The sequence below is a fragment of the Hyperoodon ampullatus genome (assembly GCF_949752795.1).
Source record: "Hyperoodon ampullatus genome assembly, chromosome: 2".
Taxonomy (NCBI): Eukaryota; Metazoa; Chordata; class Mammalia; order Artiodactyla; family Ziphiidae; genus Hyperoodon; species Hyperoodon ampullatus.
The window spans coordinates 59,390,388-59,405,937 of NC_136915.1; the positions used below are offsets into that span (position 1 = coordinate 59,390,388).

At 41.8% G+C, this 15,550-nt stretch overlaps 1 protein-coding gene across 1 annotated transcript in view; it reads right to left on the reverse strand.

Annotated features, from left to right (window-relative positions):
• The window catches only part of GNG12 (G protein subunit gamma 12), a 128,368-nt gene that overhangs the window by 74,926 nt on the left and 37,892 nt on the right, over window positions 1–15,550 (reverse strand). The window contains exon 2 of the mRNA XM_079696902.1: window positions 3,869–3,921. The gene's annotated coding sequence lies outside the window, so the exon portion shown is untranslated. The remainder of the gene's footprint in view (window positions 1–3,868; window positions 3,922–15,550) is intronic.

Sequence of the window (15,550 nt, forward strand, 5' to 3'; positions counted from 1 at the left end):
GGTGAAGCAAGGCCAGCAGAGAAATGCACACCTGGGCTGGAAGGCTCTTCTTGGGTAGCATTCAGGTGTCACACATCGTTGGTCTACATGGAGGGTGGTCCTCATCAGTCATTTCTATAGGGATGTTGTTTGCTGCCTTATGTGGCATCCTCCTCATGAGCACCCAGGGGGAAATGACCCTAAGTCTCAAAAGAATCACAATTAACCTTGCTTCCTCTGAGTAACTAGCATGCTTTTATCCTCTAGCCACCAAGAACTCCTAACTGAGCATGTTTTCCTAGTACTGACTGCTCAGAAACTCAGAGGCAAGACCACGGGGGCTGCTAGTGTGTGTACAGGCTCTCACTGAGGGCTAACCTTATCTCGGATTTCACCTTACTTTTCCTTCCCCACCAATTTCCTTCCTTCCTTCTTTGTCTGAATCTTAACATATGTGTACTTAAAAGCCACCTCAAAACTCTCTGAAAGAAGACAGGCACATACACTAGATCAACAGCAATCAAAATAATGTACAAATCAGACAGTGAATAGAGGACAGTTTTATAAATGCTGCCTGTTGTGAGAGCTGTTATGGGGAAGTTCCAAGCAAGCAGGGTGAGCATGTGGTGGGCCTTAGACCAGAGACAGCCCTGAGCCAAACTGTCACGTCAACAAATGTCTCAGATCACGCCCTCCCGCCCTCCTGCACACCCCTCCCCTTACTCCATCCTTCCTCAGGCAGTTGGGTGCCCTGTGGTCCATTCCTGCACGTCCCACACCTACTCTCTCCCTAGTACTGCTGGTTGCTCTCCCTTCCCCAACTTCTCCCACCAATCAAAGCAGCTCACACTTCTACAGGTCCCTGTACTTGACACTGGTAAGCTGTCAATGGTTGATAGCAGCTCAACCAACCATTTCTCTCAGGAATGAAGAGGGAGAAATCAAAGGACTAAATCACTAATGGTGGAATAGGCTGTAATTATGATACAGATGCAACTGAACAAGGGGATCTTCTTGTAAATTTCAAATAATTCTATGGGAAGCAGTTACCACAGTGCCCAGCATACAGTTGGCATTCGATAAACAGTAGACACTAATTATGACTACTGTTGCTGTAATTATTAATCCTTCCACCACTGGATTACTCACTGTCTATTCCTCTATCACTACCATGACTACCACCACAGAGGTAACTGCCCCTTTTGAAACACTGGCTAGCCACAGATCCATAATCAATTAATGTATTTTAATTACATTCTATGGTTTATAAAGCACTTGCGTATACATCATCCTTTTTTTTTTTAAAGAGGAGGGAACACTTCTTTTTATTCTTTTTTTAAACAACTTCATTGAGATATAAGTCATATACCATACAATTCACCCATCTTCATGTACAATTCAGTGTTTTTTAGTACATTCACAGGCACTGCGCAACCACTGCCAGAATGAATTTTAGAACATCTTCATCACGCCAAAAAGAAACCCTATACCTTTTAGCTATCCCCCCATGTCCCCCATTTTCACCTCCCAGCCCTAAGCAATGAATAATCTACTTTTGTCTCCATAGATTCCCCTATTCTGCATTTTCATATGAATGGAATCCTATTATATGTGGACATTTGTAACTGGCTTCTTTCACTTAGCATAATATGTTCAGGGTTTATCCATGTTGTAACATGTATCAGTACTTCATTCCCTTTTACATCATCCTTTTTTACCTTCTTGGCAATCCTCAAGTTAAATATTATTTCCGTTTTACAGATGAGGATACTGAAGCTCAGAAAGGTCACATTTATAAGGTCCTAGAGCCAAGAAGTAGCAGAGCCAGGACTCAAACCCCAGCCTCATATAAATTTCTTGTTCTTTCCTCAACAAGTGGTTGCCAACTGTGTAGCTATTACATCAGAATCCTCTGAGTGCTTCAAGATCCCTGGGGTTCACCTAATGAACGTAGATGGCCCAGTGAAGGGACTGTGAACTTGTATTTCAACAGGTACCTCATGTGATCCTGGGGAGCTGCTGGTGGGTGACCAGGGGCAGGGTCCTGGCTGACTAAGTACCCACTGTCCTCTCGGCCCTGTGCTGAGTACTGCAAGGGAGACATATGGAACCTTCTGCTCTCAAGGCACTGACAAAGCTACTGAGGAGGTAAGACTAGCGAAGGTGAAGAAGAGTGCACGATAGAAGACAGTGTTTGGCTTTGAAGTATTCAGAGCAGAGAAGATCACAGATGGTGGGAAGAGGCAGGGAAGGCCACACTACAGAGAAGGGAAGATTCTACTGGGCCCTGCAGAATGGGAAGGATTTCCAAGCAGAGGAGGGGTGAGCTGCGTGAGGTGTCCTCAGGAGAAACGGTAAACAGGCTAGTCTGGCTAGAAGAAAAGGAATAGCGGGAGCTGAACAAGAGAGGACTGGGCCAGATAATGGAAGTGGAGAAGCCAGAGAGGAGTCTAGGCTGGTGTGGTGGATGACATGGGGGCACTGACAGTTTCTGAGCAGAGGAGGAACTTCCTGAAAGTTGAATTGAAGGACGACTCGTGTGGCGGTGCTGCGTACCATGAAGCGAGGCTGGGAGTGGAAAGCTGGTATTGGCAAGACCACCCAGGATGCTGCTGAACTGACCGGGATGCCAGGCGGCAGACAGCAAGACCAGGATCCCAGGGTCTGTCGATCAGAATGGGCCGAGGGGACGGGCTATGAGACGGGAGTGTGACCTGAGCCCTCTCACTCTCCAGGCGCTTTTCATTCCATCACAGCTGTTTTCGTGAGACCCATAAACACTGTAGGGTGGATTGTGAAAATGGCCGCAAATCTTCCCCTCTCTGTAACCATCCTCCCTGCAATGTGATTCCACAGCTCGTCTCACCAAGAGGTAGAATCTATTCCTGTACCTCTTGAATCTACACTAGCCACATAGCTTCTTTTAGCCAACAGAATGTGGTGGAAGCAATGTTGTGGCAGTTCTGAGCCTTGGCCTCAAGACGCATCTGCTGTGTCTCTTGGTACCCTGCCCAAATGCCATGTGCACAAGCTCAGGGTAGCCTGCAGGACAGTGAGACACATGTCAGTCATTGTCATCACTCCAGCGGACAGCCAGGTGACCCCCAGCCTAGGTGACCTGGACCTGCAGCTGATTGAAGACACATGAATGGTCCTAGCTGAAACCAAAAGAATCACACACCTAGGCCCAGCCCAAATCGCCAACCGACAGAATTATGGGATAAAGAAATGATTGCTATTTTGAGTCAGTGAATTTTGAAGAGGTTTGTTACACAGCAAAAGCTAACTGATACACAATGCAAATAACACTATCACCACATATCAGGGAGAGGTGCCACCTGAAGCCTCAGAAGCTTTTTCACTTAAGAAGTACATTACTTTCCCAGCTCTAAAGGAAGTTTTCTACCACTACAGAACTGTTATCTCATGACAGTCACATTCAGGTTTAAAGAGAGATGAGAGAAAAAATAGGGCAATAAGAAAGCTAATGTTACAGCTATGAGCCAATCTTCATTACAACACACTGCAAGGAACTGTCTGAATTTCTTGGCTGAAGTATCACTTTGTTGTTTTGGATACTGTTTGAAACAAGCAGACTATCAACAGGGGCCTGGAAATAGTTTCAACACACAAAAAATTTTTATTTTAATAGTATTTGGCATGTAATCATAGATCTTTTCCCTGATCATGTTCTTAGCAAAAGAACATGGATTGATCTGTTTTTTTAAGGCATGGAAACATCGTAAATCATTTCAGAGGAAAAAAAAATGTAAATAAATAGACATCTAATCATAGTACTAGTAGAGATGCATCTAACTTAGAAGTGTGAATATCATTTCAAAAGTAATGTGAAACAGTCACTTTGTTTTAAAAATGAAAGAACACTTACCAGTAAGACTCTGTGTGGCCCACCGTTACCAGGTTTTAGGTGATGGAATGAATCTGAAATAGAATGAAACAAGCATTCCGTAAGTAAATCACATTTGGAAAGGGTGTGCCTTCGATCCCAGTGACTGCCATCACATTGAGTATTTATTCTTTTAGTTAAAGATTAGCAAAGCTTTTTCTGGCTCCTGATGGAATAGGGAGAGTTTTTTGCCTACATATTTCAACTTCCTGAACAGAGAGCATTCTCTCATCTCCTTCAGGGAGTGTTCAAAGTCTGAGGCCAGGATAACTATAAATGGTAGTGTTTTTGTCCAAACTCCTCCAAGTCAGCGGAAGCCTCCCGGGTTGTTGCTCTTGCTTTGGTCCCTCCACTCCCTTCTGCTAGCACCAAGCCATGACTCCCTTTATGGAACCGATTAAAGAACGGATTGTCCAGTATAACTTGAAGGGCAATAGGAGGAGTGTACCAGGCTTTCCAATAGTGATCACCTGATCACAGATAACCACACCTTTTTATTTTATTGATAATGGTGAGCCTAAAGCCTTGCTGTTCAATAGAAATATAACACAAGCCACATATATAACTTTAAATTTTCTAGTGGCCACATTAAAAAAGCAAAAAGAAACAGATGACAATTTTAATATTTATTTAACTGAATTTACTTAGAATATTATAATTTCAACATGCAACCAATATAAAAAATGATTAATGAGACATTTGGCTTTTTTTTTTTTTTTTTGTCATACTAAATCTTCAAGACCCAGTACATTTCAACTCGGGCTAGCAGCAGTCCAAGTAGTCAACAGCCACAGCAGTGGCTTCCGTATCAGACACCATGGGCCTAGGGAATCTATCCTTGGCCTTCAGGTACTGGCAAGGCTCCAAAGTGAGTGAAATGCACATGGAGATTTTGTTTATCTATTTTCCTGCTCTTAGGAATTCATCGTTAACTACCGCATTCCATGATGTCATTTAGTAGAAATAATAACATAATAATAGCAAATACTGTATAGTACTTGCCATGTGTTCTCGGCAAGCTCCCATGTTACCTTAATGAATCCTCACAATAAGTTCACGAGGTACGTATATTATCATTCCCATTCTGTAATGAGGAAACTGAGGCACAGAGAGGTTAAGTAATTACTCAAGGTTATAAGGTACTGACAGAGCTGGGATTCTAATCTACGTAGCCAGTCTCCAGAGCCCATGCGCTTAGCCACTAAACTCTCAATTAAATTTGAACGGGTCAAAATAAGATAATTACTTTCAGTTTTAATTAGAACTGTCAAGTGATCCAAGGTTGCTCCCATCATACATGGTCAGATAATAGCACTGATGGCAGATGGAGGACTGATGGGATGTACTAGCAAATTAAATTTAAAATAATTTGGGGTGGGAACACAAAAAGCACAGGCAAGCTTGGGGTCAAAAAGACTGTACTGCATCTAGGGGGCCTGTCTGGATGGCCAAGATGGGGGTGCAGGGAGAGGTTAAGGTGGGGTCTTTGGAAAATCGTGTCTTTGTGATTTTTCTGAGGGAAGAGTCTATCACTTTCATCTGATTCTCAAATGAGTCTGTAAGCTAGATATCTCTGTATCTGTCTTAGCAGGGGTAGGGAGTAGAAAGGAATTACATAAACATATCCTTTCACTTTATTAATCTGTGCCCCCCTCCAAAGAAATCATACCCAATGAGCAAAATCAAATCCACACACATGAATTTCCTGCCCAAATGATAGGGAAGGAGGCTGGTGAGGGACATCATTTAGAATCAACAGGCCATGGGCTAAGGCCACTGGGGGTGCTGCCTCCCAGTCTCCCAAGGCGACCCCCGAACCTGCTGAAAATCCTTCAGTGGCTTCCTCTAGGTGGTAGGATTAAGTCCAAGCTCCTTAGCCCAGTCTCCAAAGCCCCAGTGACCTCGTGCCTCCCCCTCAGGCACTCTCCTGTGGGCATCTTGCCCTTTACCCACACAAACCTATTTACGGGTCCCTAAATGCTCCCCCCCACCCCCGCCACTCTCACTTCTCTGTACCTTTGCAGATTGTGTTCTTTTTGTCAAGCACGTCTTTTCTCTACAGTATCTGCCTGCCTTCAAGTCTCAATTAAAAAATCAACACTTCTGGGGAGCCTGTGTGAACTCCCTCGGCTGGCTTAGGGGCAACTTCTCTGCAGTAACAGTAGTAAAGTAGTATTCACTCAACTGATAATTATGTACCACTACTACTGATAATAATAAAAGCTGATTTCTATGGAGCATTTCAAGCGCTTTACGTGCTCCTTTAATCGTCTCAGTAACCTTATGAAATGGGTTATTACCCCATTTAGCAGGTGAGCAAACTGAGGCATAGAGGTCAAGTCAGTAGCCTAGGGTCACACAGCTTATAAATGGCAGAGCCAGACTGTAAACACAGACAGCCTGGTTCCAGAGCCTGCACTTTTTTTTTTTTAAGTTGATGTAATTTGATTTACAGTGTTGTGTTAGTTTCAGGTGTATAGCAAAGTGATTCAGTTTTCTATACTGTATATATAAAGAATATACAGATATTCTTCTCAGATTCTTTTCCATTATAGGTTATTACAAGTATTGAATGTAGTTCTCTGTGCTATACAGTACGTCCTTGTTGTTTATTTTATATGTAGTGGTATGTATCTGTTAATCTCAAACTCCAAATTTATACCTCCCCTCACTTTCTCTTTGGCAACCATAAGTTCGTTTTCTGTGCCAGAGCCTGGACTCTTTAACGCTATACCGGGCCTGACTCCCTCTGTGTCCCACTGCCTTCTACTCTCATTGCCCCTGTACTTCCCTCTGTTAATCCAAGTGGCTCCTGTGTTTCAGTTTTTCATTTACTGGTCTCTCTGTTCACTTGTCTGCAGAATCTCTGAAGTTGAGAATGTGTTTAACTCATCTTTGTCTTTCCAGGACCTTGCAATGTGTTTGGTACACAGCAGATGCTCCATAAAGGCACACACATGAAAACACTGGCACAGCACTGGAAGGCCAGGGGCCAGGGGTACAATCTTGGGCCTAATAAAAACACACCAGGAGAAAGAGTCTCCAGATATGCACTTGAACAAAGCAAGCTTTTTTTCTTTTTAAAAAATTTTTAAAATTTATTTTATTTATTTATTTTTGGCTGTGTTGGGTCTTCGTTGCTGCCTGCGGGCTTTCTCTAGTTGCGGTGAGCGGGGGCTACTCTTTGTTGCGGTGCGCGGGCTTCTCATTGCAGTGGCTTCTCTCATTGTGGAGCACGGGCTCTAGGCACGCGGGCTTCAGTAGTTGTGGCTCACGAGCTCTAGAGCACAGGCTCAGTAGTTGTGGCACACGCGCTTAGTTGCTCCGCAGCATGTGGGATCTTCCCGGACCAGGGATCGAACCCGTGTCCCCTGCATTGGCAGGCGGATTCTCAACCACTGCGCCACTGGGGAAGCCCAACAAAGAAAGTTTTAACTTCATCTTTTAAATTCAGCCTGTGCTGAGGGAATGGTCATTTCCTAGGTCTGTTTAATACCAGAGGGAACAGAAGCAATGCAGAGCATGGCTGACTTGATCATACCCCCAAGAAGTTCATCAGTTTCATTTTACATTGCACATGGATCTACATAATAACATGCCTTGGCTGGCCACTATAAAGAAATGCCAGAAAAGACACTTTCCTTTAAAAAATGCAATATTCAAGGAAAAAAGGACAGAAAATGCTATTTCCTAAAGTTTTCTTGGTTTCCAATAACTGGCTATGAGTATGTTCCAAACATCTTTTTTTTTTTTTTTTTAAACAACAGCCTCATGTTGAAAATCTCCTTTTGCTGTTCAGATGTGGTTGTGCCACTTTCTACCCCAGAGTTCCATAAGATGCTTCCTTCCATCACTACCTACACTTCCCTTGGATGGATATAAAAGTCCTTGTAGGAGGTCACTCTCCTCTTTCTCTAACAGTAGGAAAGAAAAAAGCTTCACGATCTAGGACATACATAGACTTCTAGAGAAAAAGAGACCTCCTTCTGGCTCATGTCAGAGATTGCATCAGGACTGCGCCCAGCCCACCCACTCAGACATAAATACAATTAGCCATAATACCCACCCTTCCTACTTGCATCCAGAATATAAAAGAGACCACCAACTTCCCACGGATATGGATGTCAGCATCCTCTCAGATATTAACAACCAAATTATAAATCTGCATTTTTGATCTTGCTATCTCATCTCCTTCCACAATGAACAGTAATTTAATTATTCTTGAGAGGTTTACTGAGTGCAAATTAAGGGCCAGGCACAGTTGTAGGTGCTGGAGATACAGCAGTGAATGAGGTAAATAAGGTTCCTGACATAGGAGCCCTTGCATTTAATAGGAAACAGAAAATAAACAAGTATACAAAGAAGAAAATAAGAGAACTTCCAACAGTGATAAGTTCTACAAATTCTTTCATACAAGCAGGGAGTGATGCAACCCACTGGAGAGCTTAACAATGTCTCTTTGGCAGCTGAATGGAGGAGTTTCAAAGAGGCAACAGTGAGTGAATGGATCAATGGTGGCCAATTCTGAGGCTACTCAATTGTGCAGGTGAGATATGATGGTACCTTTGCCTAGGATGGTAGCAGTAGAGATGGAGAGAAACAGATGGATTCAGGACAGGTTCTGGAGGTAAAACAACTAGGACCTGCTGATGAAGTGGATGTGGCCAATGAGGAAGAGGAAGGGGCTGAGATGACACATAGGTTTTGGTTCAAGCAACTGGGTCCATAATGGCTTCCTTGAGGGAGAAACGGGTTGAGAGAGGAAAGAAAATCAAGAATTCTGATTTGATCTTGTTAACTTGAAGACATCCAAGTGGAGATGGCAAAAAAATACTGAGAAGTCTAGAACTGTGTTGGCCAATACTATAGCCGTTAGCACATGTAGGGATTTAAATTTAAATATATACAGTTACAAACTCATTCCCCCAGTGCATGAGCCACTTCCAAGTGCTCAGGTGGACACAGAAGCAGCTACTGTCCTGAACAGCACAGGTGTAGAATGTTTCAATCACCATAAAAAGCTCTATTGGGCAGGACTTGTCTAGAATGAACATGATAACCTGCTAGATTCCTTTCATTATTATAAAGCTTATTGCAATTATAAAATACAAAATGATAGTCCTCAGAGACCTTTAGCTTTGAATGGTGATTGGATTATGATCTGTCTGAACATATTTGTTCCTAGTCTCATTTTAAAATTCTCTAGAAAATAACATAATACAGGCACTGGAGGAGAGTGAACACTAGATTTATAAGCCTGGCTTCCAGCTGTCTTCACTGCCAGTGATTTCCAGCAAAATCACTAAGCTTCTATGTGCCTCAATTTCCCCACCTACAAAATTGGGAGTGATCTGGAATGGACTATATTGAGAAGTATGTTGGAGAATGTTTCCAGCTCTCCAGATGGCTCCACTGTTCTCTGGTCAGGTCTATTATGTTTTCACTTGCAAATACTGACATGATGTTATCTCAAATGGCAAAACAGATATAAAAGGGCCTTTGAAACATATAAAGGACCCTACAGTAGGCATAAAAGGCACGTGTTCCATGAAGGCGAGACAAAGCAAAAGAAATATGCCCTGTGCCTTGAGTCCACCACAGAAAGTTGTGTGTTTTGACACGTTGGCAGGGCTACTGACTTGATAAAGTAATGCCATATGGGTTAAAGCATCAAGAATCAAGTGCTGATCCCCAAAGGTAAAAGACAGTAAACAGTCACCAAAATGGTGACACTTTCCTTTATTGTGCAAGGTTTCTGTCCCTGGGAAGGGCACACCTGGAGCTGGTGAGCTGGCCTATTTTAGCCAAATGGTGCCACACCATTTTCCCCACCTTAAGACTATGTCCTGGTCAAAAGAGCTGGTCTGGACTGTTCACTGGGAGAAACTCTTCTACCTGGTCACTGTTCTTAATCTTCAGAGAGCTTCTAGTGACTTAAAATTTGTTTTTAATTGAGGAGCTTGGTGGTATATGTCCTCAACTAATTTGTGGATAAGATGGGGAGAAAGTATCCTCATAATGTCAATGCCAGTGAGAAATCTTTAAAAATACACATATATTCCTAGTTTGCCAAACTTTAAGAGAATATAAAGAAGTCAGATTGAACAATTAATTGTGAAATATTACACTCCACGTATTTTTTTTCTCCTTTTCTATTGAAAGGGCAATGGCAGTTTTGTGTTGGTTTGTTTCCCCCAAGGGCAGTTTTAAAAGGATAGCATTCTTTGGAATGACCCATATTCCCACCATACTAGCGCTACTATTTATTTTTTTCTGTTACCCTCGATAGACATGTGTTATATGACTGTGGCCATGGTTTATATGCTATTGGTAGCAAAGGCTTTGGAGTTGGACAGATCTCGGTTTGATGCTGGCTCCTCAGCTAATGACCTGCAAGTCCTGGGACAATTTACCCCTAAGCCTCAATTTTCTGACATGTAAGGTAGGACTAATATGACTTTTGCACATTGTTGCTCTAAGGATTAAAAAAAGGGAGGACACTAGGATAGAGCCATCAGGAAAAAACCCTATATATGATGCTGTTATTTTCTTTTTCCATTTTACTTTCAATTTCAAATATTTTTTGTGTGTTTCTACACACATTCATAATGACTGTTTAAGGGACCTAAATCTCTCCCCTAATGCTGGATATTTAAATTATTGCCAGTTTTTATTACTATAAATAAGATTACATTGGAAACCTTCATGCTTCAGCTTTTTTCATCCCTTTAACTTATTTCCCTAGCTCCCCTAAATTCCTAACAGTAGAATTTGTAGGTTTTGCTTTTAAAGGGGCTTTTTAATTAATGTATGATAATACCACCAGCAAAATAATTGAGAATTTCTGAGACCTTGACATTTTATACATAAAATGGTATTCCTAATGCTGCTTTAATTTTTATTTCTAAGATTATTAGTGAGGATGGACATTTTTTTCCTGTTTATTAATGGGTTTTTACCTTGAGAAACAATAAGTCTGTATTCTTTGCTTATTCGTGTAGTAGGGTCTTGATATTTTTCTTTTGAATTTGCATGAGTTCTTTATAGTGCATGATAATCAAGAGTTGGTATATGTATTTGCTACAAATATATTACTGATATCTGGCAATTTTACGATACCCATCTTTTCCTTTATACAGTGTTTTAATAATAAGCAACAGCCATATTTTGTATAAACCTCATGAGCTATGACATGGCTTCCTGGCAAAATGTTTGGCTTTTGACTGCTTTTCACCATCCATTTACACCCACTTTGATTTTCCCAGCTACCCTGTGAGTGAGCTGGGGAGAATGACAACCCCCACCTTACACAGGAGAAAAGTGAGACCCAGACAGGCCAGGTGACTTGCAGAGGGTCCCCAAATTCTGGAGTTGGCCAAGACTGGCCTCAGTCCTTTGCTCTCTGAACCCAAGGCCTCCTCGTGAAAGGAAGGTCACAAGGTAAAATGAAGAGATGAACTTTGTGCAAAATAGATTATTATACAAAGCACCAATTCCACATTGTTTCTGATTAAAAATCCTTTATATGGAGCATCAGGGCCCTGTGCCTGCTGCACTGGAAGCACTCAAGAAATGTTAGTATGATTTTAGCAAATCCACCAAAACCATGGTTTACAAAACGGACCACCCTTACGCAGTTCTTATGTAGTTACAGTAAGTTAAATAACTCAGACCTAAAGCAAGTGTTGTTTTATTACTATTGTTTTAACCTAGCTCAAGTACCACTTCTTCCCCCAAATACTCCCTTCCCCTTTGGCTCCATGAAACCACTCCTCTCCTTGAATTTCTACGACCTTTACCACCTTCTACCTGTCATTACAGATGCTTCAGAATGCGTTTCAGCTCTTCTACTGGATGATAAGGTCCCAAGGGTCCATATATTATTTGTGTTTGTATCTCCCAGACAGCCTAGCACCCTGCTCAGCACACAGGTGGCACTCAGTCAGTGTTTTATGGGGAGATGGGGGAAGAATTTTATATAGCTAAGAGACAATGGTAAAAGCAATTACAGTTTGGTTAAAAAATCATAGGTTGCATGAACTGTGTGCTTTTTGCTACACCACTCCTTATTTTGGCAAGCACACTATCATGGGACAGTTCTAATGCAGTCTTAAGCCAGCAGTCTGCATTAGCTAAACAATACTAAATTACATTAACCAGAATGTCCAAAAGCATTTCCAGCCTTGGACAAATCTGTACAATTCTGTAAATATATCTGTTAGGGTTTTACTTGCAAATTCTGATATAACTCATTCCTCAAAAATTCACTGTGTACATGTACGTACACATACACACACACACACACACACACACACACACACACACACACAAAAGTCCTGGTTCAGCATCTGGAAAAAACTCAGATACAAATATGGAACATCTGTTTCCTAATATCAGGAAAATTCACAGGAAACGATTAATGTCCACTAGGGAGAAAGAAAAATAATCTGGATCACATTATGAAAAATGAAACATCCAAAATTCACAATTTAATACAGTATAGCCTACAAATCGTCAGATCTTCAGAACTGAGGGGAAGATTTCACATTTTATTAAAACTTGAGAGAGTAGAAATATCTTTATGCCATGTATATACAAATAAACATAAAACTGAATGCTCTCACCCTACATATATTCTTGGGTCCTATGTCTCCCCACTGATATTTATGCAACGCTTGGCAGGTGGGTGGTTTACTGCATGTGTATTTTCATAATGTGCTCAGTGTCTTACAGGGCAAACGAAGACCTAACCAAACTAGATGGTGGTCCCTGGATGAAGAGGCTGTAGCTCTTTTGAGAAAGATCTAGAGTGGCTTATGTGTCCCAGGAAGGACTGCAAGGATAGTCAGGGCCACTGCAAAGCCAAAGCTAACTGTACATAAAGATGGTCTGCTCCTTGGCGGCTCTTCCACTATCCTGATCCTTATAAGCCTCTCTATACCTTTTATGTTCCTGGCAATGTGGAAGGTTCTGGGGGTATAACAGAGAACAAAGCACAGTCCCTCTCTGCAAGGAGCCTACAGTGAGTCATATGGACAACTGATCAGGCAATTACAGCTCCAGAGGCACATAATCTATTGTGTGAAGTACAAGGAGCTCTGGGAGCACAGAGGAGAGGCACCAGTACCAGTCTGGGATGATCATGGAAGGCTTCCAGGGGGAAGTGGCATCAAAGCTCAAGTGTGAAGAGTGACCAGGGTTAGCCAGAAGATGAAAGGAGGGAGGCATGAGCAAGGCAGATGGAACAGCTTGTACAAAATGCTGGAGAGGAAGCGAGTACCTGTGTGTGCTCGGGACTGCAATTTTAAAAGTAAAGAGTTTCAGTGAACATTGGGGTGCCTGTATCTTTTCGAATTGGATTAAAATATACACATTAGTATGTATAAAATAGATAACCAACAAGGACCTACTGTATAGCACAGGGAACTATACTCAATGTCACGTAAAAACCTATAATGAAAGAGAATGTAAGAATATATATATTTATATATGTGTATAACTGAATCACTTGGCTGTACACCTGAAACACTGTAAATCAACTATATTTCAATAATTTTTTTTTAAAAATGAGAAAGGGCTTCCCTGGTGGCGCAGTGGTTGAGAGTCCGCCTGCCGATGCAGGGGACACAGGTTCGTGCCCCGGTCTGGGAAGATCCCACATACCGCGGAGCGGCTGGGCCCGTGAGCCATGGCTGTTGAGCCTGCGCGTCCGGAGCCTGTGCTCCGCAACGGGAGAGGCCACAACAGTGAGAAGCCCATGTAACGCAAAAAAAAAATAAATAAATAAATAAATAAAAATAAAAATGAGAAAAAAATCTGAAAAATCTTTGAGCATTTCTCAACCCAACTGTACATGCCAAGTGATGTGGCAAATTGAAATACTTAAGGACTTCATGTATTAAAAAAAAAAAATGAGTAAAGAGTTTCAAATCAGCGAGAAGCCTTATTACTTAAGAGGCAGTAGCAGGTAAAACCCAAAGGGGGTAACCACAGTGAGAAGCATAAAGACAATAGAAAGAACCCTGGATCTCTAGCATCCTCACATCAGAAACAGCTGGCACTGACTCACCCCGAGGGAACAGCCAAGGCCTTCTTAGGCAACAGGCCTCTGGAGGAGGGCAAGGAGAGAGACTGCCGGTCAGAGATGATGCTGGTCCCCAATTCCAAGGAAAAACACATAGCCAGCTACCCAACCCCACAGATAGGAGTCGTAAGTAGGCCTTATCACAACCCCATGAGGAAGAGAGAATCATCCCCATTCTACAGGTAAGTTGCTGGTTTTAGAAGACAGTATTTATTGATATTCCTTTCTGTTAACTGACTCTTCTTCTGACTAGAGAAACCAACTCATCTTGGTATGACTAGGACATTCCAGTTTTAACACTGAAAGTCTCACATCCCAGGAATCTGCTCAGTGCCATACAAACCAAGATGGATGGTCACCTACTCAGAGTTTGAATGCCCTAGGTTTTTATATTAGAATTAGTGCAAAGTTAAATGTGATCTAACTCCCTGGAAGCTAACCTAGACCTTTTGAGCTTCAGGACCCTCCTGGATATCTTGGGGGCTTGTCTGGGGGTCCTATATCATTTGCAATAATTCATGCTGAATTATATTTGCAAAGCACAAAGACTAGCTTAGGGCCTAGTGATCACTAGCTATCATGCTGAAGGGAATCACTCACCGAACGCTTACTGAAAACAGTAATCAGCCAAAAGGGGTCTCAATTTAATTTTTGTGCTTCTTGTTTTTAACTGAGAATTAACCAAGTACCTTTCAAATTTAATAATGAAAATCATCCTTAAATAAATGAATCTACTTACCTATCCAGAGTAGTAAACATATTTTCATATATCTTTGTTAACTAGGGACCATATCTATTGCAATGGCTTACATTCTTACTGGTCAATAGACAGTTAAGAAAGTTGAGAAGACAAAGAAAAATAGTAACACAGTTTCCAATAACTACAGGCCCAATAGGATATTACTTTATGGCAATATTTGACAGGCAGAGGGTAGCTGATAAATCTTTATAGAATGACTGACGGTAAAAAAAAACTGGGCCATGGAGAACCACAGAAGAGAAAATTACCAGGGCTTGTGGATGAGATGATGGCAATCCTTAAGCTTTTGCTACAGCTTTTGACTCGGGCAGCTGCGGCACACGGTTCTTGTCTGATAAAAGGGAACGTAAGCTCTTCAAGAGCACTCCTTTCCTTGCAACAGGGTAATGAGTAAAACAGCCCCTGTGGCCTGCAGTCAGCAGAAGACGCAGAAAGACTTCAAACTGGTAAGAGCCAAGGGCCCACCATTAAATCCTGATTCAAAGGCACACCTGCTCCCGCGGCCCACCCCCCAAAGCTCAGCTAATGTTAGCCAGGCTCATTGTGAGAACTCCTGAAGCAGGAATGGATGAAGATATGACCTTAGACTCTTTTTCTGGCAACAATGATCTCCAACACATTTCTGATTAGTTTTCAAGGAAAAAAATATTTTAAAGATCCAATCATGTTTGGAAAAAAACTATTCAATAGGGTTGGATTTTATTAGCCTCAGAAAACTTAAAAAAAAAAAAGAGTAAAATTTAGTAGCATTTGTCACCAGTAATATATATTAGAACTATGTTTCCCTCTAAAAAGTCCAGTTTTATGGGAGCATTCTGGG